The sequence below is a fragment of the Acomys russatus genome, chromosome 1 (assembly GCF_903995435.1).
Source record: "Acomys russatus chromosome 1, mAcoRus1.1, whole genome shotgun sequence".
Taxonomy (NCBI): domain Eukaryota; kingdom Metazoa; phylum Chordata; class Mammalia; order Rodentia; family Muridae; genus Acomys; species Acomys russatus.
The window spans coordinates 14,489,979-14,513,703 of NC_067137.1; the positions used below are offsets into that span (position 1 = coordinate 14,489,979).

At 44.3% G+C, this 23,725-nt stretch overlaps 1 pseudogene; it reads left to right on the plus strand.

Annotated features, from left to right (window-relative positions):
• The first annotated feature begins 655 nt into the window (after positions 1–655).
• On the plus strand, positions 656–23,208 carry LOC127195740 (histone-lysine N-methyltransferase SMYD3-like; annotated as a pseudogene).
• Positions 23,209–23,725: the final 517 nt, after the last annotated feature.

Below are 23,725 nucleotides of genomic sequence, written 5' to 3' on the forward strand. Positions count from 1 at the left end.
AAACAACTGTTTTGATAGTAGAACACAGACAAGACCCCTGGACATGAAAATCTGAGGGAAGCCAGACCTTCCCACAGGGGTCTCCACACCCAGGAAATTTCTAACCAGAGGTCAACAAAGCATCCACAGAGAAATGGCTTCCAACAGGAGAGGATCCACCTTTCTAACCATCCACTGGGAGGTCTCCTGACTCCCTGCCCCCGATCATTATCCACTTTGCCTCTCAGGGGACAATCCTACACTCCCTGGGCTCAGGTTTGTCCCTCAAACCGCAGGCAATGGCAGTCTACAATGAGATAAGGGTAGGACATTCATTTTTGAAGTTACTTTTCCAACGAAAACACTTTGTAGATTGACTCCACTTTTAAAACAAACAAAAAACTTCTAATTAATATAACTGTGGCAGTCATTAGACTGTCAAAGACACGAACTCCTCATTCCTGGGACCTGAGACTGACTTTATTTTGGGGGTAGGAGGATGAGCTTGGCAAGTGTGATTTAGGATCTTAAGATGGAGTTATCTTGGGTTGCCCAAGTGGACCCTAAGTGCAAACTTAATGGTCTATAAAGCAGAGAGGTAAAGGGAAAATGGACAATGTGACCACAGATGCAGCCATACATCAAGGAATGCTAACAGCCACCAAGAAATGGAAGCATGCTTCTCTACACCTCCAGAGAGCATGCTGCTCGGCTGACATCTCCAACCCGCCCCTCGGATCTGGAAGTATATGAAATAGAGAACGTTAAGATGTACCCTCTTAATGTTCAGGTAGGTATTTGGAATGAGGGCTTAAAAGGTTTAATTAAGATTGAATATGCTTACAAAGATGGGACCCTAGTTGGATAGGACTTATGTTCTAATGCAGAGAGAAAGACACCCCTTGGTGTCAAGGGTGGGGGAGACAAAGAGATGAGGAGGGGGTGAGGAAGGGAGGGAAGGAGAGGGAGAGGTAAGAGAGAGAGAGAGAGAAGAGAGAGGGAGAGGTAAGGGAGAAAGAGAGAGAGGAGGGAGAGGAAGGAGGAAAGGCTATGTGAGGATACAATAAGCAGACAGGCATTAGCAGGTATGCAAGCTAAGGAAAGAAGCGTCAGGAGACATCAACCCTACTGGAACTTTGATCTTGGACTTCACCATCAAGAGCTGTGAGAAGAGAATACTTGCACATTTAAAGCACTGGCACATTGCCCCCATCTTAGTCTGCATCATAAGGAGTTCCCATAGTCACTCTGGCTTCAATAAGGACAGGCAGGTCATCCTAGGCAAAGGGCTCTGTAATGACAGTTGAGAAAGCCTCTCTTGCTACAAGTGCAGAGAAAACTGCCTCCGCGTGCCACATGTTCAGACAGGGTAACACAGTGTCTCATCAGACTCAGGAGGGATGCCCAAGCCCTCAGGCAAAGCTCGGACTCCTTCAGGAGGGTCATTGTCACTCATAATGGCATGTTTCCAGGCCCCAGGGCAGCACTCAATAAGAGCAGAGGCCAGATTCTAACCCTGTTATCCAGCTAAGATCAGGAAGAAGCCTACAGAAGGAGTGATGTGCCATTACTAGGGAGACTGTCTTCTCAGGGCTCTTTTCCTAAGTGCTCCTTCCCACACAGATGCCAAACAAGTTAAAGATACCTTTCCAGGATGCAGAGGGCAAATGGAAGAAGGGGTCAGAAAGTTCTCCAGAGGGCCATTTAAACCCCACTCAGGGCACTAAAAGGAAGCCAACGTGCTGTGGTGGGCACGGCTCCTCACACCAGTCTTCCGCAGCGGGGGAATGATGATATTATAAAAGCTCTATAAGGAAGCTAATGGACTGTCATGACAACCAGAACCCAGATACCCAAAAATAGGTATGGAAGGCTCCATTCCTTGGCACTCTTGAAACGTACTGGACTCCCAACACTGGCACTATAGAAGTTCCGTCCCAGAATGCCTCATCTCCTGGCTCTCCAGGGGATGATCTGAGGCTCCCTAGAGGATCCAGAGTCCTGGCTACTCCGCGTGGCACTAGTAGGTGAAGGAGAAAGTGTGGCCTTAAGGGAGATGTGGGATGTCACACCAGGTGGGGCATTTCTGCTCCAAAGACACTAGCAGGGACACAGTAGATCCTTCACCTGTAAGGGAGGTGGGCACAGGGAGGGAGAACAGAGGACCTTGGGAGTCCTGGAAGGAAAGACCTAAAGAGGGCAAGACTCAGTCTAACAGGCACAGCAGAACCAAATGGCTGGCACCGCCCCTCAGTTGCATAGATGGGGCTTCTCTGGAGAAGACATTCAACTATTCCCTCTGAAAACCAGGGCACAACCTTGCCTCCCTCTGGGAACTTCTAATACCTCCAGGGAGCAATCTACACCCATGTCTCCATTTCCTTACCTCTCTGCCCATTCACGGAAGCCGCCATCATCTGCACGCTCTGCCACTATTCCACTGAAGCTGCTCTTGAGGAAGTCACCAACCAGTGAGCTGCCATCTTGAAGTCACATCAAGTGTGTGCCCTCACAGGTCCTCTGACATTCTGACTCCACCAGGCCTGGCCTCTCCTCTCTCTTCTTTCGGAGGTTTCTTTCTCCCTCTTTGTGCCAACTGCATCCTCCCTGGTTCCTCTTCCACCACCTGCCCCGACTCTTGTGTGCCTCCGCAGCCATCATCACTGGTGCATGAACAAGAATTGGCATCTACAGAAGGTGTCTGGGATAAGGCCACAGTGGGAGTGGCGTGTCCCTTCCCAGGAGTGCTGCTTACAAACGCGCTTTAGTAGGAGAGAACAAGGCAACACTTTCTACTTGCCTGTTGACTTGTTGTAGATTAACCACTCTTCACACTTTGTGCATTACCTTTTGGAGCCACTCAACATTCCCTAGTCCACGTAAGGAAAGCTCTTGTGTAACGGTGAGAGCCGAGAGCTCAAGTGTGGACCAAGGCACGAAAAAAACAACAAACAGCATTTAACCATCTCTCTCCTACTTATAACCTTCTCCCAAAGAACCCCAGAAGAAGCCCATTTCCTGGTCAGTGGTTCTGCCACAGTTTTCCTGGAGACAGGAAAGAATGGGAAGACAGACTTTGAGTATTTATACATTAACCTTCTTGTTCCGATGCATAGTAGGTTTGCTCGTAGCTTCTGGAGTCTTAGTTGCAAACCGCTGGTTCACACCATTAGAGGAACCTTTGATTCCAGCACCATCTACTGAAAGCCCCCATCCCAGCTGTAATCTTCACCCCTTCCCCAAAAGGAAAGGGGAGTTCTAACCCTTCAGAACCAACCTCAGGACATTTGTTTTCGGCTTCATACTATGTATCCTGCCTCACCCATACCGCCGGTCCCACCCACTCTGCTTCTGTCTCGTTTACTGCTCCTGCCTCCAGAAAATTCCAGAGTTTTCCAGTTTCGTGCCTCTGTGTGAGCCTTCCTCTTTTTCTGACACAGTGACATCTCTATCATAAGTGTCACCTCCTGTATCCCAACCGCCAGAAGCCAGATATCTTCTGGTTTGGAGCCATATGAGTCATGGCCTCTATCCAATGGGCTTGCCGTTGCATCCTATGATGAAGTATAGCAGTCCTCTGGGCCAACTCAGAGCTACTTACTGTTCAATAAAAATCATGAAGAGAGAATGGATAAATGGATTAAAAATAGCAACTGAAATTAATGGTCATCAAAGAACTTTTTTTTTTTATTACTCTGCATGAATGACTTCTCTGACCTGAACTGAATAGGAGGAATGCTATCATTTTGGCAGAGAATTTTTTTTTTTTTTAAGCAAAAGAGAACAACAAAATATTAGTTTCTCTATTGTGATGGTTTGAATAAGAATGCCCCCCATAGACTCATAGATTTGAATGCTTGGTCACCAGGAAGTGGCACTGTTTGAAAGAATTGGGAGGTATGGCGTTAGTGGTCTAGGTGTGTCCATGTGTGACCTTGTTATAGGAAGTGTATCACTAGGGGGTGAGCTTTGAGGTTTCTCTCTCTCTCTCTCTCTCTCTCTCTCTCTCTCTCTCTCTCTCTCTCTCTCTCTCTCTCTCTCTCCTGTTGCCTACAGTCCAGAACCCTCAACATTCCTCTAGCATCATGTCTGCCTGCGTGCTACCATGCTTCCTGCCATGATGAAAACAGACCTCTGAAGCTATAAGGGAGCCCCAATTAAATGCTTTTTTTTTTTTTTTTTGGTAAAGATAAATAAATAAATGAGAGTTGCCATAGTTGTGGTGTCTTCTCACAGCAATATAACACTGACTAAAGCATCTATATTAAAACAAAGAGACAAACAGAACTAAACCCGTTCCCCAAAATACATACTTACAGACAGATGTTTGCATTTGTAGTGCAGTGTAATAAAATCTACATTGATTTTCTATATTTAGAAGTTTTAGTTACTTACCTAATGAAAGAAAAGCGGTTCTCGAGAACGCTATTATTTACACAATGCAACAAAGCTGTTGAAGAATGCTTGAAGGACGAGAATGCGATTTGGATCTTGTAAGAGTCCTGAACAAGCCTCAACAGACATTTTTAATCCACATTAGTGCTTTAGGAAATTTTTAATCTGCCACTTAAGACACGCTAATGTACAAGTTGGCACAAAAAGAAAACAAAATCCTGTCACCTTCCCTATACATTATCTAAATGCACTGAAGTCTGAAGTCGCTGGCTTCAGATGCCCTGCCCTGCTCTGCAATAAGCAGGCATTATAGGACAGGAAGTCAGGAGCAAATGATTTTACATACTAACGTGGTGGTTTGAATGAGAAATGTCCCCTGAAGCATGCTGGGAATTGCCTGTGTAGATGGAAGATCTGAGAATGAAGGCAAGCAATTCTGTCTTCTCTTTCTTGTGTCATGTGTGTGGACTTCTGTTCCAAAGGTGTCACATGTTCCTAGACATGCCTAGATGTTAAAACAAACTGTTCATCAGCTTATGTATGTATGTATATATGTATGTATGTATGTGCGCCCCCGAGAGAGAGAGAGAGAGAGAGAGAGAGAGAGAGAGAGAGAGAGAGAGAGAGAGTGTTAAGACAGGCAGATGACTGAAAAGAGACAAATGGTAATAAAGTTACTATGTTTCAAAAGAAGTTCAGCAATACACAATACCACAAAATACTAACTTAATAGTTGAAGATGAGACTACAAAGAAAAAGCAACCTAAGTGAGAAAAAGAAAATAAAACACAGGAAATAATGCCATCAAGAAAGAAAGTTGACATCAAATAGGTCCATTTTTAGTGTATATGCCTCTGGCAACTTTTCTCAAGGATCCTGCCTATATAAGCAAGTTTAATTTTATGTTTTATAAAATTTATACTCCTATGTGAGGCATAATAATTTTTCAACAAGATTTCAGAATGACGAGTAAAAAGGAGTTTTTCTGTTTTTTTATTGTCCAGTTAGTAATGTGAATATTAGGTGGCATCTGGCCACTCTCACTTTCCGTAAATGCCAGAACCAGCCTCTTGTGTTCTCCATTGTCTGATATTCTAATTTCATATTTTGTGTTCAGAGAAAAGAATAGAGACACTGTTATTGCTTCCATCATCATGGCTTTTCAGAGTATGCTCTCTGATCCCAGAGTCGAGGAGGGTGACACCATGTACTAGAGGCCACCTCAGAGACACATACTAATTTCTGTGTTTCCCTAATGCCACTTATTTAATGTTGGTCTTATTTTATTTATTTATTTATTTATTTATTCATTTATTCATTCATTATGTATACAGTGTTTTGCCTGCATGTGAGACAGCAGGCCAGAAGAGAGAGCCAGACTTCATTATAGATGGTTCTGAGCCATCACATGGATGTTGGGAATTGAACTCAGGACCTTTGGAAGAACAGCCAGAGTTCTTGAGAGACTAAGGGCTCAACTGCATGGTCTCAAAGAGTGGATTTGTCTGAGGATCGGCTTGTCAAGCAGCCTTAGCAATCATGGTCAGATCTGGGGTCAGGGTCCAAAGCTGTACTTAAGCCAAGGATGACCAACCACAGCTTTCTCCAGTCATGTTCATCGGAATTATCATCACTGTCACCAAAGACCTGGCAGAACACTCTAACAAGAGAAGCACCTATTTTAGCTCACGGCTACAGGAGGCTCTCCGGTTCTTACGCGGAATATCATAGAGCTGAGAGCATGTGGTAGATGAGAGCTTTTTCACCTCATTTCAGACAGGAGAGAGAGAGAGACCAGAAGGAATGAGAGACAAGAGATCCTCAGGGACCCAGCCCCAGGAGCTCACACCCCCTATCAGGCCCTAGCCCTTAGCTTTCCCTACCCTCCAACAATGGCATCATACGATGATCTATCAATTGATTAGATCTGAGTCCTCAGGATGGAATTGCTTCTGTTTCTGGAAGTCCCTCCCAGACACACCCAGAAGTGTGCTTTGCTAGCCTCCTGGGTATTTCATAGTCAAGTCAAACTGACAAGGTTACCTACCACACCAACTATAAAGGACATGGAAGACTCCAAAGCACAGACTAGCTAAGATAATGTCCTCCCGACAGCTACAGAGTGATAGTTTAATTTGAACCTAAATATCCTGACTGTAGCAGCCACACTCTCTGTGTGGAGTTATCTGGATACAGAATGTTCAGATAGACCACGCTCTGAATCACAATCTCCATACACACCAGACTGTAACTTTGCATAACAGTGCTACCTCATAATAACTGTTTTGCAAGGATTAGGCTAACTAGGCTGTAAAAGGCCAGTAATAAATGCCTTCATGTTTGTAGTCCATACAGTTTCTGTCACAACCACTCAGTTCAGTAGCGTGAGAGCAAGATGACAGACAAGGCACTGATAAATGAGCATCGCTGTGTTTCAGTAAAACCACATAAAGAGAACGGCGCTGGCTCAGTCAGTAAAGTGCTCGCCTTGTGAGCATGAGGACCAGGTTTTCATGCCCAGCAGCCAAAACAAACAAACAAACAAACAAGTAAACAAGCAAACAGTGTGAAGTCAAGTGCTCACAATTTTAACCTGGGGATCCTGTAGGCTCACTGGTTCCAAGCCAATTAAAGGCCCTGTTTCTTGATTGAATGAATGAATGAATGAATGAGGCAGTGTTTGAAAAATGATAGCTGATCTCACACACACACACACACACACACACACACACACACACACTGATGAGTTTGGTTCGCAGGTGTTAGTTTACAAATCAGTTGGCTGGGGAACAGTTCAGATAATGACAGTAATGGACTTTCACTAGTTACCTATACTTACAAACATTCAATAAGCATTAGCTATTATTATGCCAACAAAATAATTACATTTTAAACATGTTAGCTTCAATTTCTGTGTGCATCCCTTTTCAAAAAAACGTCTCATTATTTTTAGAGCAACTGGAGGAGAAATGGTGAATGAATGTGCTTTTTCATTACTTGAATTCTTTCTCTATACTGTCATTTTTTTTCAGAACATATTAGAGTTACTTTTTACTGAAACCTGTCATTATGGGAGATATGAGTCAAAAGGAACAGATGATGAAAATATTTAAATTGTAATTGGGTGCCCCCAAGAATAGATACATAAAAGGAGCCCCTGTTTCTTGGTATAGCTTTTGCAATGTGTTTGAAAGGCAATGTTACATAAAGTAGTGGGAATTTCAGATGTTGCAAGTTAATGTTTTGAACCTCATGTTTCAAAGCTACACTAACCTATGCAATGTGAAATCAGCTCTAATGTCCTTTATTTGTGAACCCCGTACACCTCTTCTATAGTAATGTGCTGGACCCCTCCCACACACCTTTGGTGAGCAGCTTTCCTTGGCTTTAGGAAGGGATCTCTTTCTCCAGTGTAGTCCTGTGATTTAAAACAGCTACCATCCATGCCAACTGGCTAGGAGCTGGGGACTGGGAGGTGGGGATGGTGCTTCCTCTAACCTTTTGATGCCCAGTTGTCTACTAGATGTTTGTCAGACAGGTTTGAACCAGTAAGTACAGGACAGCAGGGGCCGAGGATGGGGGAATGGACTTCTGGTGATCCAGGCCTCTTCATAATCATCTTGAAGGTCCAGCCTCTTCCCTGTCATCCTGGGGTTTGCTATAAGAGGAATGAATTCTTCCTTTGCCTAAGCAAGTTCCAGTTGACTTTGAACCATAATAGTATCCCGAGCCATGTGAATCACTGCACTCAATGTATCTTTTCCTCATCCCACCCCACAGTGCTATGGCTTTGTGAAAGTAGAGAGCTCATCCTCAGGCAAGAGAGGTCAGCTGAATATGGCTGGCTTACTTTGATCCAGGAGACTGGGAGAGCCATCCGAGTCAAATAGAAAATGACTTTAAGTGACTACCTGTGGTTTCTACATTGGTATTTTATGAAGAATACAAATGGGAACACTGTGCCTATTTAGGGAAGGAGGGGTATTCCCAGGTAGTCTCAAGGTTAAAGGATTGCACATCACAGATATCTTATAGCAAATGTCCAGCCCTGAGACTTAGATAGCAAAATATAATTTTAGAGAAACTTCAGAAAAAATAGCAGAACTCACTGACTGATTTTCAACTGTATTTCTTGGATTTTAGGGACTCCTAATGCAGTTAGGATGTGGAGAGCTGGTATCGCTCATATTTGGCACAATGGCTGAGGCATAGTCAGACTACTAGATATCCTTAAGGGTGAGGAGAATCAATTACCCAATGTATTTCCATCTGCTATTGTTAGCAAGCAGGTGAGAAGGAATGAGAAAGACATCTTGGGGCCAGAAATCCTGGAACTATGTCCTGCATGAGTGTATGTGTATATATATATATATATATATATATATATATATATATTCCAGATAGGTTACTGAAGTTCTTCAATGACCCATTTCCTTTTGATTAAGTTTCAAGTGATAAGATTGTCCATTTCAAACAGGATAATAGATACGAAAGGAAAGATGTAAACTACTCTCTTATAGTGAATAGCTAGTCTCATTTGCCAGCCCTCAGGGGCATCAACCACTCACATAATAGTAGTATGCTCTAACCAGTCAGCTGCTTCTCCTGGAGCTAGCCCCTGAGAAAATGGGTGTTCTAAAGAAGTAAAGGAAGACGTTTTCAGGAAAGTGGTGCATAGAAAAAGGAAGGAAGACTTTGATGGCCTTGCAGCATGTTAGAGCTTGCCTGTGAAATAGTCCTCCTTTGGTTCCTGCTTTATATGGCTGTTGCCTAGCTGGGGGTGCCATTTCTGAGGGCTGTGAGATTTTGAGGGGCGGGGCCTAGAGGGCTGAGGTAGTCACAACAGGTAGTTCTTTAGAGATTACACAGGGACCATGTTTTTGCTCTTATTCTCTGCTCCATAATTCTGCTATGATACAAAATAGCTGTCCACCATTTATTCCCCATCATGGCGTGAATCTCTCTGCTCTGTTCCATCATGCCTCCGAGCCACCAAGGGCAGAAATCTCTGAAAGTAGAAGCCCAAATAAGCCTTTCCTCCTTAAGTTATTTCTGCTGGATATTTTGATTTAGAGTAATGCAAAAAGAACCGATATAAAAAGAAAGGGAACTCAGTGTGGTGGTCTGCACCTTTAATCCCAGAACTTGGCAGGCAGAGGTGGGGGGAGGAGGAGAAGAGGGAGAGGAGGAGGAAGAGGAGGAGGAGGAGGAGAGGAGAAAGTTGAGCAGTTAAGGGGATGGTGGTAATCTTGGTAGTCAACCTGACAGGATGTAGAATCACCATGGTAACAAGTCTCTAGTCCTGTGTGTGTTTGTAAAGGATTATTAAAATTAGGTTATTGAGGTGGGAAGACGTACTTTAAATCTGAGTGGTACCAGCCATGGGCTGGGGTCAGGGATTTAATAAAAAGGAAGAAGAGAGCTAAGCATGGCCTTCACATCTCTGATTGCTGACTGTAGACAAAATGAAATCAGCTGCCTCCAGCTCCTGCTGCCATGACACCCCATCATAGTGGAGGTCAAGTCATAAGCCAAAACAAATGTTTCCTTTCTTAGGTTGCCTTCATCAAGTATTTTGTCCAAATAACAAGTAACTGATATAAGAAGTAAGGCAAATTGGGCCTCATAGCACAGGCCTGTAATGCAGCTACCAAAGGCTAAACAGCAGAACAAGGTGGCCTAGTGAATGAGTTCAAGGCTAACCCAGGCAACTTAGTAAGACCTGACTTACAAGTTCAAAAAATGAAAATGCCTGAGTGGGAACTAGAGGTAAGTGGTAGTGGTAGAGTCTAGCATTCACATGCCTCTGGGTTCAGCCCTCTAGTCTCACAGAAATAAAAATGTGTACAACAAAGGTATCTGTCAATCAGGTGTGTATGTGTGTGTGTGCGTGCATGTGAGTGTGCCTGTGCATGAATGCATGAGTGTGCGTGTGTGTGTACCTGTGCATGTGTGTGTGTGAGTGCATGTGTGAGTGTGCCTGTGCATGTGTGTGTGACTGTGTGTTTGTTATCTATATTGAAAAGGTCTAAAAAAGAACAAGAGAAAAAGAGGTCAAAGGCCATCAAAGAACAGTGTCCCGGTTTTCTAAGATGCAACTGTGAAACCAGAATTCCTGGCTCACCACAAAGTCTGTGACCCCCATGCTTTCCCCTTAACTCAAAGGAAAGTAAGCATCCCCGTGTCAGACTCTATCACTGTCACTGTGTCTGCAGCAGGAGGTGAGCAGAGAGCACAGGGTCCTATCTGTCTAAGGCCCATCACTCCACAGCCACTTCTGACCCGGAAAGGAGTGAGGCACACTCAGCGCCAGCTGCAGCCCGCCAAGCTTCGCTTCCCTGAGACACATCATTGTTGCCTCTGCCCACCAGGAAGCATCTTTGAAAGGCAAAGGAGCAGAGAGCAGACCTGCGACTTCATAAAAACTAACAAGTGTCTAGTCCTCGCAGCAGCTTGCTTGTACAGCTGCAGCAGTGTCTCTCTTTAGCATCGTCTCATGCGTGCTTGTGCCAACCCTAACACTGGGGGCAATGCTCTCCTAAAGGGATGGTGGGAACCAGACCCCACCAGGACTTCTTTCTAAACGTGATTGCAAATGCCTTTTCCCTCAAGACACCTTGGTCTTACTGCATCTGTCTTACTAATATTCTTCTGTCAGAGGCTGTGAATTTGAAACTCCAAAACTATGTTTTCCAGAATCTTCCATGTTGTAACTGCCTATTAATTACCTCTGCTTTGTCAGCTGGCCTCACACGCAGAGCCTAACTGTTTAGTCTGCAGTTTGTGTAATCAGTCTCCTGCTCCATAATTACTCTCCAGAATTGCTGCACTCTGAGGGCTCCACCGCAAAGCCTGAGCCTTTCATTCGCTTACAATGGCGCATTATCAGGCCTGCATTCGTAATGCTTCACTTGGGGGTTGGGATGAGTCTTTATACAATGCCGAGGTTTGAACAAGTTCCCCCACTTTGCACCTACTTTCTCAGGCTCTTGGGTGGGGAGCCAGGTGAGTGGGCCAGGTGAGGCCTGGGAGCAGAGGCGGATAAGAAAAGCTCTCTGTGTTTTCACTGTGTGTGTGGAAGGAATTCCCACACATCCTGGGGCAAGAGGAAACCATTCCATTTTCCAAGTTAGATCAGTAGTGCAGTTCGCAGAGTTCCGTACCCCGGCCTGGGGCCTGGCCTTCCACATTCACCTGACACACCCAACCTCCAAGCTAGACTTACTCAGTGGAGTCAGGAAAGGCGGGCCTACTTAATAGGATTAGACTTCTGGTTTCTAAAGAAAATCCAAAAGGGAACTCAAGATAGCTCTCTGGAGAGATGGCTCAGTGGTTAAGAGCACTGGCTGCTCTTCCAGAGGTCCTGAGTTCAATTCCCAGCAACCACATGGTGGCTCACAGCCATCTATAATGTGATCTGATGCCCTCTGCTAGTGTGCAGGTGTTCATGCAGGCAAAGCACTGTGTACATAATAAATAAATATATTTTTTTAAAAAAGATAATGCTCTGGGAACTGGTAAGATGTCTGTGCTGTGGATAAGGGTGCTTGCCTCCAAGCCTGGCAATCTGAGCTCACTCCCTGGTACCCACATAGTAGAAAGACAGAACTGACTCCACAAAGTTGTCCTTTGACCAGCTTGTGCATGCCATGGCATGTGCATGCATGTGTGTGTGTACACACACACACACACACACACACACACACACACACACAGAGAGAGAGAGAGAGAGAGAGAGAGAGAGAGAGAGAGAGAGAGAGAGAGAGAGAGAGAGAGACTCTGGGGACCTGGAGGATTCAGAAATGAGAAAATCTTGCCCCGCAAACCAAGAGCTGCAGTTATTTCCAGCACTACCTTCCGCCCTCCATCACCCCAGCTTTACTTCAGCCAGACTGGTTTACTTCCTTTGGCCTTGCACACAGAGATCCTTCATCGTCTCTGCAATTCTGCTCGTGCCTTCTGTCTGTCTGCAATCCTGTTCCACACGCAGATCTACCGCCTTTAGAGAGACCTCCTTGTGCCAGTCCTACCTCATCTCTGCTACCTTTCAGACAACTCAGATGTTTCATTTACGCACTACCCATTGGCCTTTCCTGCCTTCATTCTATGGACACCTTCAGGAGTCTTTCAGTTTTCTACGGCTGCTCAATCTTGCACTATTGATTATTTTTCCAATGCTAAGGACCAAGCCCCTGGTCCCTTCATTGCTAGACATAGTCTTTTTTTTTTTTTTTAAACAAATCTAAGTTCCTCAAAGGCAGAATCTTGTCTTAACTTTCTTCATACCCCACAGCACCAGTGAGACGCAGTAGCTGCCTTTCTTTGGCTCAGTTCATTTGCTGCCTCATGCCGGCCAAAGCCAGAGTAAGAGGCAGCCAATGATGACGATGCCACCCTTTAGCAGTGACATTTAGCTCATTTACTAATTGAGTGCTTGACAGCTCCAGGGGTTCATTCATTTTCCTATTCCTTCATTCCAACTGTGTGCCCACTTCCGGAATGTATATACTAAAGGCCTCATTTCCTAAGCCAGGCCAATTTGCTCTCTGCTCCTTGAAATGGAGAATTAGTCATGGCTACTGAAGAACGGAGAGCACCTTCAGGGGCAACATTGGTACGTGAGTTTGCTTTTCACTCAGAATCTGCACACCCGCGGCATGTGTAAATATTTACTGTAACTTATGGTGGAAAGTATTGGCTTCCTGAGCTATTGCTGTTGCCAAAATATCTCCTTCCCACAGGCCTGCCCAGAGCTCTGGCCTGTGGCTGGCAAAAGACACTCTGTCTTAAGTTAGCCTTATGGCTAAGATAAGGCTGCAAATGGAGAGAGAAGGACAGAGACAGAGACAGACAGAGAGAGAGACAGAGAAAGAGGAAGAAGGGAGAGAGAGAAAAAAGGTGAGAGAGGAAGAGAAGGGAGGGGGAAGTCGGGGTAAAGAGAGAAGAGATTTTGAGAGGATCCAAGATGGCGGCGAGCAGTGAACAATGCAGGGAATTGCACAGATTTCTGAGCCAGGAACACCGAGGTCTGAACATCACGGCAGCAGGAGTGCTCCACAGTTCGGAGGGACCAGGGTGCGGAGGACCTGTGTGCCCCTGCACACGGGAGGAGCGTGGATTTTCTCTGATCGGAGCAGCAGCGGCAGAGGCAGCAGCACCAGTGGCACCAGCACCAGCAGTGGTGGCTGAGGTTTGCAGCTCATAGCCTTCCGGTGGAGGCGATTGGTGTGGTGACTGGTGGGAGTTGATGTGGGAGAGGGGACTCGGGGCAGGATTTGGGTTGCATGGAGCCTTCGGACCCAGACTGGACTTGGCAGACAGTTCGGCCCCAGAGTCCCAGGTACTGGCCCAGCCCAGCAAGAAATTCTGCCCGAGGCACTAACTCAGCGTGGCCACAGCTCCCCTGCTGTGGCTCTGGCTTAGTTGAGCACGCAGTTCCACACTAGGCAGCACCTCAGCTCAGTGGCAGCTCTCCTGCGGTGACACAGTCTGGGCGAAGCACTTGGTTCCACCACAGGCGCTAACTCAGAGCAGCCGCAGCTCTCCTGCTGTGGCACAGGCTTGGTGGCATGCTCAGTTCCATCCTAGGTGCCACCTCAGCTCAGCGGCAGCTCCCCTGCAGTGACACAGTCTGGGCGGAGTACTTGGTTCCACCATTGGTGCTAACTCAGAGCAGCCGCAGTTCTCCTGCTGTGGCGCAGGCTGGACAGAGCGCTTGGTTCCACCAACTCTAAGACTCTGGTTGGACACAGTGTGCAGTTTGAATCCAGAATTCCTGGCTGAGATTGGTGGTCAGTTCGGGCCCTGAGTCAATAACTGACCACAGCACGCACTTTGGGCCAAAAGGCCCTAGCGGAGCTTGGTGCGCAGTCCCAGCCCAAAAATTCTGGCTGGACCCTGTGTGCATTTTGGGCCCAGAATCCCTAGCTGAGCTTGGCAGACGGTTCAGGCCCTGAGAATCTAGCTGAGTTCAGCCCGTGGTTCGGGCCCAGTGCTCCTGGCTGGACTTGGCAGGGAACACAGAAGGCTGTGGATACCTTGGCCTGACCCAACGCTCATTCAGAGACCCAGAACAATTGCAGGATCCACAGCACAGGGGGGCTGAAGATCACTGGCTGTGAGAGACCAGAACAACAGGGCCAACCTCCTAACATCCACACCAGTGAAGCTTTGAGCTCCCAGCCTAGGGAAATCGTGAGAAAACAAGTGAATCTATCGTCAGACACCCTCCATCCAACTCTGGAAGATACCCAATAAAAGCAAAGACGGCAAGATGTCGAAAGGACAACAATAAAGCATACGCAAAAAACCCCAAAACAACATGGCGTCTCCAGTTTCCAGCTATCCCAAAGAAAGCAACCCAGAGAACTCAAATACAACGGAAATACAAGAAAATGACCTCAAATCCTTAGTAATGAGGATGATAATGGAGGAAACAAATAAAATTCGTAATCAAATGCAGGAAGACGCAGACAAACAAGTGAGAGACATAAAAGAAGCACATAGAGTGGAACTGGAAAAATTGCAGGAAAATGCAAACAACCAGATGAAAGAAAGAAATAAAACGGTTCAAGCTCTGAAGACCTATAAAGAGGCAATGGAAGAAACTCAGGAATATACAAAAAATCAGATGAAAGAAATAAAAAAATCAGTTCAAGATCTGAAAATGAAAATGGATTCAATGATAAACACACAGACAGAAGAAAAACAAGAACGTGAGACCTCAGAGAAGAAGGCGAGGAACACAGAGGTGAGCTTTTCTAACAGAATCCAAGAGATGGAAGAACGAATCTCAGGTCTAGAAGATACAATCACAGATATTGAATCAACCATTAAATAAAATGCCAAATCTGGAAAAATCCTGACACAAAACATCCAAGAAATTAAGGACACCATGAAAAGAAGAAATCTGAGGATAATAGGCATTGAAGAAAGAGAAGACATCAGACTCCAGGGCCCAGAAACTATTCTCAACAAAATCATAGAAGAAAATTTCCCCAATCTAAAGAAAGAAATGCCTATAAACACACAAGAGGCCTACAGAACACCAAATAGAATTGACCAGAAAAGAAAAACTGCCCGCCACATAATAATCAAAACACAAAACATGCAGAACAAAGAAAAAATATTAAAAGCTGCAAGGGAAAAGGGCCAAATAACATTTAATGGTAAACCTATCAGAATTACACCTGACTTCTCAGCAGAGACCATAAAAGCCAGAAGGGCCTGGACAGAGATCCTGCAAACCCTAAGAGACCACAGATGCCAGGCCAGACTACTTTACCCAGCAAAATTATCAATAACCATTGATGGAGAAAACAAAATATTCCATGACAAAAACAAATTCAAACAGTACCTATCCACAATTCCAGCTTTACAGAAGGTACTAGAAGAAAAACTCCATCCCAAAGGGTGAAGCTACAACCAAAATTACCCAGGAAATAGATAACTATCCCATGGCAAAAACACAACTACACAAACGGTCGACTGGAAACAACATCAAAATTAAGATTCTTAACAGTCACTGGTCATTAATATCTCTCAACATCAATGGCCTCAATTCTCCAATAAAAAGACACAGACAACTGAGTGGGTACATAAACAAGATCCAACATTCTTCTGCATTCAAGAAACACATCTCACCCATAATGAAAGGCATTACCTCAGGGTAAAAGGTTGGAAAAAAATATTCCAAGCAAATGGTCACAAGAAGCAAGCAGGTGTAGCCATTTTAGTATCGAACAAAATAGACTTTCAACCAAAATTAATCAAAAGGGATGAGGAAGGACACTTCATACTCATCAAAGGTAAAGTCAACCAAGATGACATCACAATTCTGAACATCTATGCTCCCAATACAAGGGCACCCACATTTGTCAAAGATCTCCTAAAAAAGCTTAAACCACACATCGATCCCCACACAATAATAGTGGGAGACTCCAACACCCCACTCTCACTGAAGGATAAGTCATTGAAACAGAAACTAAACCGAGAAATAACATCATTAACCAATGCCATGGGTCAAATGGATCTAACAGATATCTATAGAACCTTTCACCCAAACAAGAAAGAATACACCTTCTTCTCTGCACCCCATGGAACCTTCTCCAAAATTGATCACATCGTAGGTCACAAAGCAAGCCTCAACAGATACAAGAGGATTGAAATAATACCTTGTATCCTATCAGATCACCATGCTCTTAGGCTAGAATTCAACAACAACAGAAATAACAAAAAGCCTACACGGACGTGGAAACTAAACAACTCTCTGCTAAATGACACCTGGGTCAGGGAAAAAATAAAGAAAGAAATCAAGGAGTTTCTGAAATTCAATGAAAATGAAGAAACAACATACCCAAATTTGTGGGATACATTGAAAGCAGTGCTAAGAGGAAAATTCATAGCACTAAGTGCCTTTAAAAAAAAATTGGAAACATCGCACATAAGCATCTTAACAACACAACTGGAAGCCCTAGAAAAAAAAAAAAGAAGCAGAAACACCCAAGAGGAGTAGACGCCTGGAAATAATCAAACTCAGGGCTGAAATTAACAAATTAGAAACTAAGAAAACAGTCCAAAGAATCAACAAAACCAAAAGCTGGTTCTTTGAGAAAATCAACAGGATAGATAGACCATTAGCCAAACTAACTAAAAGGCAGAGAGACAGTATTGAAATCAACAAAATCAGAAATGAAAAGGGAAACATAACAACAGACACTGAAGAAATTCAAAGGATCATAAGATCCTACTTTGAAGGCATATACGCCAGAAAATTTGAAAATCTAAGGGAAATGGACAATTTTCTTGATCAATTTCACTTGCCAAAGTTGAATGAAGAACAGATAAACAAGCTAAATAGTCCCATTTCCCCTACAGAAATAGAAGCAATCATCGATGGTCTCCCAACCAAAAAAAAAGCCCAGGGCCAGATGATTTCAGTGCAGAATTCTACCAGACCTTCAAGGGCGAGCTAATACCGATACTCTTCAAACTACTCCAAAAGATAGAAATGGATGGAAAATTACCAAATTCATTCTATGAGGCCATAGTCTCATTGATACCTAAACCTCACAAAGACTCAACAAAGAAAGAGAATTTCAGACCAATTTCTCTTATGAACATAGATGCAAAAATACTAAATAAAATACTTGCAAAACGAATACAGGAACACATCAAAGATATCATTCATCGTGACCAAGTAGGCTTCATTCCAGGCATGCAGGGATGGTTTAATATACAGAAATCCATCAATGTAATCCACCATATAAACAAACTGAAAATAAAAAACCACATGATCATCTCCTTGGATGCAGAGAAAGCATTTGATAAAATTCAACACCCATTCATGTTTAAAGTTTTAGAGAGATCGGGGATACAAGGCACTTTCCTCAACATAATAAAGGCTATATACAGCAAGCCAATAGCCAAAATCAAAGTAAATGGTGAGATACTCAAGGAAATTCCTCTAAAATCGGGAACAAGGCAAGGCTGCCCACTCTCTCCATATCTCTTCAATATAGTACTTGAAGTTCTAGCCAGAGCAATAAGACAACAAAAGGAGATCAAGGGTATCCAAATGGGAAAGGAGGAAGTCAAATTATCCCTATTTGCAGATGATATGATAGTGTACATAAGTGACCCTCAAAATTCCACCAGAAAACTCCTAAAGCTCATAAACACCTTCAGCAAATTGGCTGGATACAAAATTAACTCAAAAAAGTCTGTAGCCTTCCTATACACAAATGACAAGCTTGCAGAGGAAGAAATTAGGAAAACCACACCCTTCACATTAGCCACAAGCAAAATAAAATATCTAGGAGTTACCCTAACTAAGCAAGTGAAGGACTTGTATGAAAAAAATTTCAAAACTCTGAAGAAAGAGATTGAAGATGACCTGAGAAAATAGCATGATCTTCCTTGCTCATGGATCGGGAGAATTAACATAGTAAAAATGGCCATCCTACCAAAAGCAATCTACAGATTCAATGCAATCCCTATCAAAATACCTACACAATTTTTTAAAGACATTGAAAGTTCAATTCTGAACTTCATATGGAAAAACAAAAAACCCAGAATAGCTAAAACAATCTTGTACAATAAAAGGTGCTCCGGAGGAATCTCCATACCTGATTTCAAACTGTACTATAAAGCAATAGTAATTAAAACAGCATGGTACTGACACAGCAACAGGCTGGTTGATCCGTGGAATTGAATCGAAGACCCAGATATGAATCCACACACATATGGTCACTTGATTTTTGACAAAGAAGCCAAATCCATTCAATGGAAAAAGGGTAGCATCTTCAACAAATGGTGCTGGTCTAACTGGAGGTCTATGTGTAAAACAATGAAACTGGACCCATATTTGTCACGTTGCACAAAACTCAAATCCAAGTGGATTAAAGACCTCAACATAAAACCAGAGACACTAAGCCTGGTGGGAAAGAGCCTGGAACATATTGGCACAGGAGACAACTTCCTGAACAGAACACCAACGGCCCAGGCCTTAATGTCAACCATTAATAAATGGGACCTCATGAGGCTGAGAAGCTTCTGTAAGGCTGGAGACACTGTCAAGAGAACAAAGCGACAGCCTACAGACTGGGAAAAAATCTTCACCAACCCTACATCTGACAAAGGTTTAATATCCAAAATATATAAAGAACTCAAGAAATTAAACACCACAAAACCAAATAACCCAATTGAGAAATGGGGCTTGGAACTAAACAGAGAATTCTCAACAGAGGAGTATCAAATGACTGAGAAACACTTAAAAAAAATGCTCAACCTCCTTAGTCATCAGAGAAATGCAAATCAAAACAACTCTGAAATTCCATCTTACACCCATCAGAGTGGCTAAGATCAAAAATTCAAGCGACACCACATGCTGGCGAGGATGTGGGGAGAGAGGAACATTCCTTCATTGCTGGTGGGAATGCAAACTAGTACAGCCACTTTGGAAATCTATCTGGTGCTATCTCAGAAAAATGGGAATAGGGCTTCCTCAAGACCCAGCTATTCCACTCCTTGGAATATACCCAGAAGATGCTCCAGCACACAACAAGAAAATTTGCTCAACCATGTTCATAGCAGCCTTATTCATAATAGCCAGAACATGGAAACAGCCTAAGTGTCCCTCAGTAGAAGAGTGGATAAAGAAACTGTGGTAAATATACACTATGGAATACTACTCAGCTATTAAAAACAAGGAATTCCTGAAATTTGTGGATAAATGGATTGAGCTAGAAATAATCATAATGAGTGAGTTAACCCAGAAGCAGAAAGAATCAAATGGTATATACTCACTTATATCTGCATACTAGCCCAAGGGGCATGTCCCATGAAAGCCTTCACTTACCAGGAAAGTGGGACAGAGGGGAAGGCATCCTATTGGGACTCTAAATGAGAGACACATGGGAGAATAGCAAAATAAAAGGATACAGAGGGTCCTAGAAATCTACAAGTAGAACAATATGATAGGCAGATTTGGGCCCAGGGGTCCCGCTCAAACTAAGGCACCAGCCAAGGACAATACAGGAGGTAAACTTTAAACCCCTTCCCAGATCTAGCCAATGGTCAGAATATTCTCCACAGTTGAGTGGAGAGTGTGATACGACTTTCTCACATACTCTGGTGCCTCACATTTGACCATGTCCCCTGGAGGGGGAGACCTGGTGGCACTCACAGGAAGGACAGCAGGTAGCCAAGAAGAGACTTGATACCCTATGAGAATATATAGGGGGAGGTAATCCCCCTCAGGAACAGTCATAGCGGAGGGGAATAATGGGAAAATGGAGGGGGGGAGGAATAGGAGAATACAAGGGATGGGATAAACATTGAGATGTAACAAGAATAAATTAATAAAAAAAAAAAAAGAAAAAAAAAGAGAGAAGAGATTTTAAAAAGGGCAACATAGCAACAAAAGTACAACTTTGTCTTATGTAGCCCAGGCTGGCCTAGAAATTGCTATACAGCCAAGGATGGCCTCGAACAACCTGACCTTCGGACTGCTACCTCTTGGGTGCAGGAAATTAATCCAGGCATTCACCAAACACTTGGTCTATATGGTATTGGGCCTCAAGCCTGGAGCTTTATGTAAGGTAGGCGAGCATTCTGCCCAATGAGCTGCACTCCCAGATCTCCAAAGTCTGGGTTATTCTAATGGTATCAGAAGCCTACTTTCCGGGTTGTAGAAAACAGAAACCTAGCAAGTGCCAAGTGAGTCAACCTAGCAAGGATGACTCATCCATAGAGCTGACAGGTCCCCTAGCTCACACAGGCTCCACTCTGTTTAAGAGTGAGAAACCCTCACCACCCCCACCAGAACTGGGGACCACATAAAAAGCTTTCACACACAGTCTCAGGACCTCACCAGAACTACTATAGCAACAACAGAATTCTCACCGAGGTCATACAACTCAAAGGCCAGTTGCCTTGCGCTCACACGGTACCTCTGCCCTGTGTCCCACTCAGCTCTCCTCCATCACCTCCCTTTCCTGTTTTCTGGCTCCCGAGTTTCTGGAAACTGAGTGGCTGACCTCCGATTCCATCTTGAAACAGCCTGAGATTGGAATTTGGTACTGTTTTCAGGTCCAGGAAGACATCTACTGATCAAAACCCAAAGGGACCAGTAAATACCCTTTAACCGAGATGCTGCAGAAGAGGGTCGATAGCCAGCTCCATGGCACGGAGTGTCCCACAGCTATGATGTTACTGCCAAGAACACTTTCCTTCTCATGGCCTTCTTTGCCACCTGACCACTCTCAATGTTCTCTATGGTCTCAGCCTGGTAGAATCTAGGACTACTAGCCCCAGGGTCTTCTCTGAGAAGGAACTGAGGAGGGCTTTACCTGCCCCCCTCACCTGTACAGGGAGACTGTTCTACATTAACATAATTGGCCTGTAATAAGCGTGGCTGTAGGCCACGGGCAGACATTTGAGGTCCTAATCTTTCTGTTGATCTGATGGTGCCAATTTACCTGTTCATGCCTCCATGAAACCTCAGGAAAATCCAAGCCAGATGACCTTGGAGTAAAATGAGGAGAGAGGACAGTGCCAAAGATCAGACACGAGAAAGAGTTCCTTTGGGCATTTCCTTCTTCAGCCCCATTGTGCCCATGTGCCCGGCATCTGACTATAACCTACTCTCTAGGTGCATGCATGGCACACAGGCAGAGGTCAGAGGACCCTTCCTAGGAGTTGGTTCTCTCCCTTTGTGGCCAGCTCTGGGTTGACTCTGGTTGTCAGGCTTGCAAAGCAAGTTTTTTTCACCCACTGAGCCATCTCACCATTCCTCTTATTCTCTTTTACAGTAGAAACAAAAGAGCCAGAACATTCTAAGTGATGGACTCCTTGCAAACGAAAGAGGCAAGGGCTCCTGAGCTGGCTGAGGGACCCAGCTCACTCCTGCCTTCTTACCTGGTCCTTTGATTCTCTTTCTCAGCCAGTCTCAAGCAGGTGGACAGAAAAAACTTGGAGGGCTCAGTGGAAAGGGAAAAGGTAGGATGGGGTCCCTTGTAGGAATTTTATCAGAAACTTCCACAGAATGACCATAGAATATTGGTTCTCAACTTGTGTGTCTCAACCCCTTTGGGGATCACACGTCAGATATCCTACATAACATATATTTACAGTATGATTCATAATAGTAGCACATTACAGTTAGAAAGTAGCAACAAAATAATTTTATAGTTGGGGGTTCACCACACCATGAGGAAGTGTATTAAACAGTCGCAGCATTAGGAGGGTTGAGAACCACTCCCACAAGACATCCAGCCCTCCTGTGCATGAGGCCCTGTGTGACTAAATCGGTGCCATACCTACAAAGCTGGCTTTAATGTGAACAGCAGGAATTACAGCCATTTAAATGCAATATGTGCCATTTGTGGCCAATTACCACGTGGCGCAGTAACAAGAGTGCATTTCATAATTATTAAGTGAAAATCTGTAATCATTACATCAACACTGCTTTGTGATGAAACCATGCAAAGTACCGTCCTGGAGAAACTGTGAGGTTTCCTTTGTTGAGCAGAGTGCTGGCCACAGAATTAAACGGTTGCTCCAGACAGTCCTCAAAGGCTGTGGACGGGGTAACTCAAAAGATGTTGCTCTAATCAACCCCAAGCCGTGCCAGCAATGGGAACTGGAAATAAATCTCCTCTCTTCCATTTAATTAAGAAAATGTAGATGATTGAAAATTATGGGTCATGAAGGAGGATCGCTATGGGATGGGAAAGAGCCATGTGGGCCCAGAGGAGGAACTCTGAAGTCCCACAGGAAAGGATTGGCCCAAACGAACAACCTTAGCAAGTACTTTGGGATTATGGATGGAAAGATGCTGATGTGCTAACAGGTGATGAACAAATATGGAAGGAAAGTTCAGGAATCGCTGAAAAAAAAATTGAAGAGCTTGAAGGCACGCTGGGAGGTGAAGCAGGTTCTGGCCCCGTGCCAGGTGATCATGAGCAGCAACTCTAAGCAGCTTCCTGACATGAAAGTCTACCAGGTGAAGCCGTGGATGCCTGCATCATCCTGTGAATGCTGGAGGAGGCGCTATTCTACGCCACGTGCACCATGGAGTCCTTGACTATGCCATGGATGTCTGCATTATCCTGGGGATGCTGGAGGAGGCGCTGCACTACACCACCCTATTAGAGGCATGCAAGGATGAAAGTTGGCAAACTACAGCTCCAACAAGGCATGTTTCCCCAAGCCATGAAAAACCTGGGGCTGGCCTTTGACATTATGGAAGTGACCCATGGCCGAGAACATAGCCCAATTGAAGATTCGATTATTCTCCTGGAAGAATGTGATGCCAACATAAGAGCTTCCTAAGGACACCCAGAGGAACAGGGGAAGTGGCGCACCCTTCACCGAATGCCTTACTACTGTGTGAACCTCTTATAGAAAATGCCATTGTGTTTATGTGGATAGATGTGTCTTTGCAATGTGTCATGAAAAGATGTGTTCGTGACTGAGCAGAACCGTTATAACAAATATAGGAGATGATCTTGCCATCTGGCAACCTGGCTTCACCTGCTCACAGGTGGTTTTCATGTTTAAGATGCCAGCATTGGAAATTGGAACTTAGGAAAAAAAAAAAAAAAAAACAAGGTGGAACACCAGACAGCACTCAAGAGGCAGAGGCAGGTGGACTGTTGAGAGTTTGAGGTCAACCTGGTCTACATAGTGAATTCCAGGACAGCAAGGGCTATGAAGAGAGACCCTGTCTCAATAACAAAACAGAACAAAAAATAGTGTGGAAAAAGTTAAAAACTTCCTCTTTGCATGTATCTAGAGGTAATTGGATAAAAGTAATCATTTTCACAAGTGTACATCCCATTTTATCAAG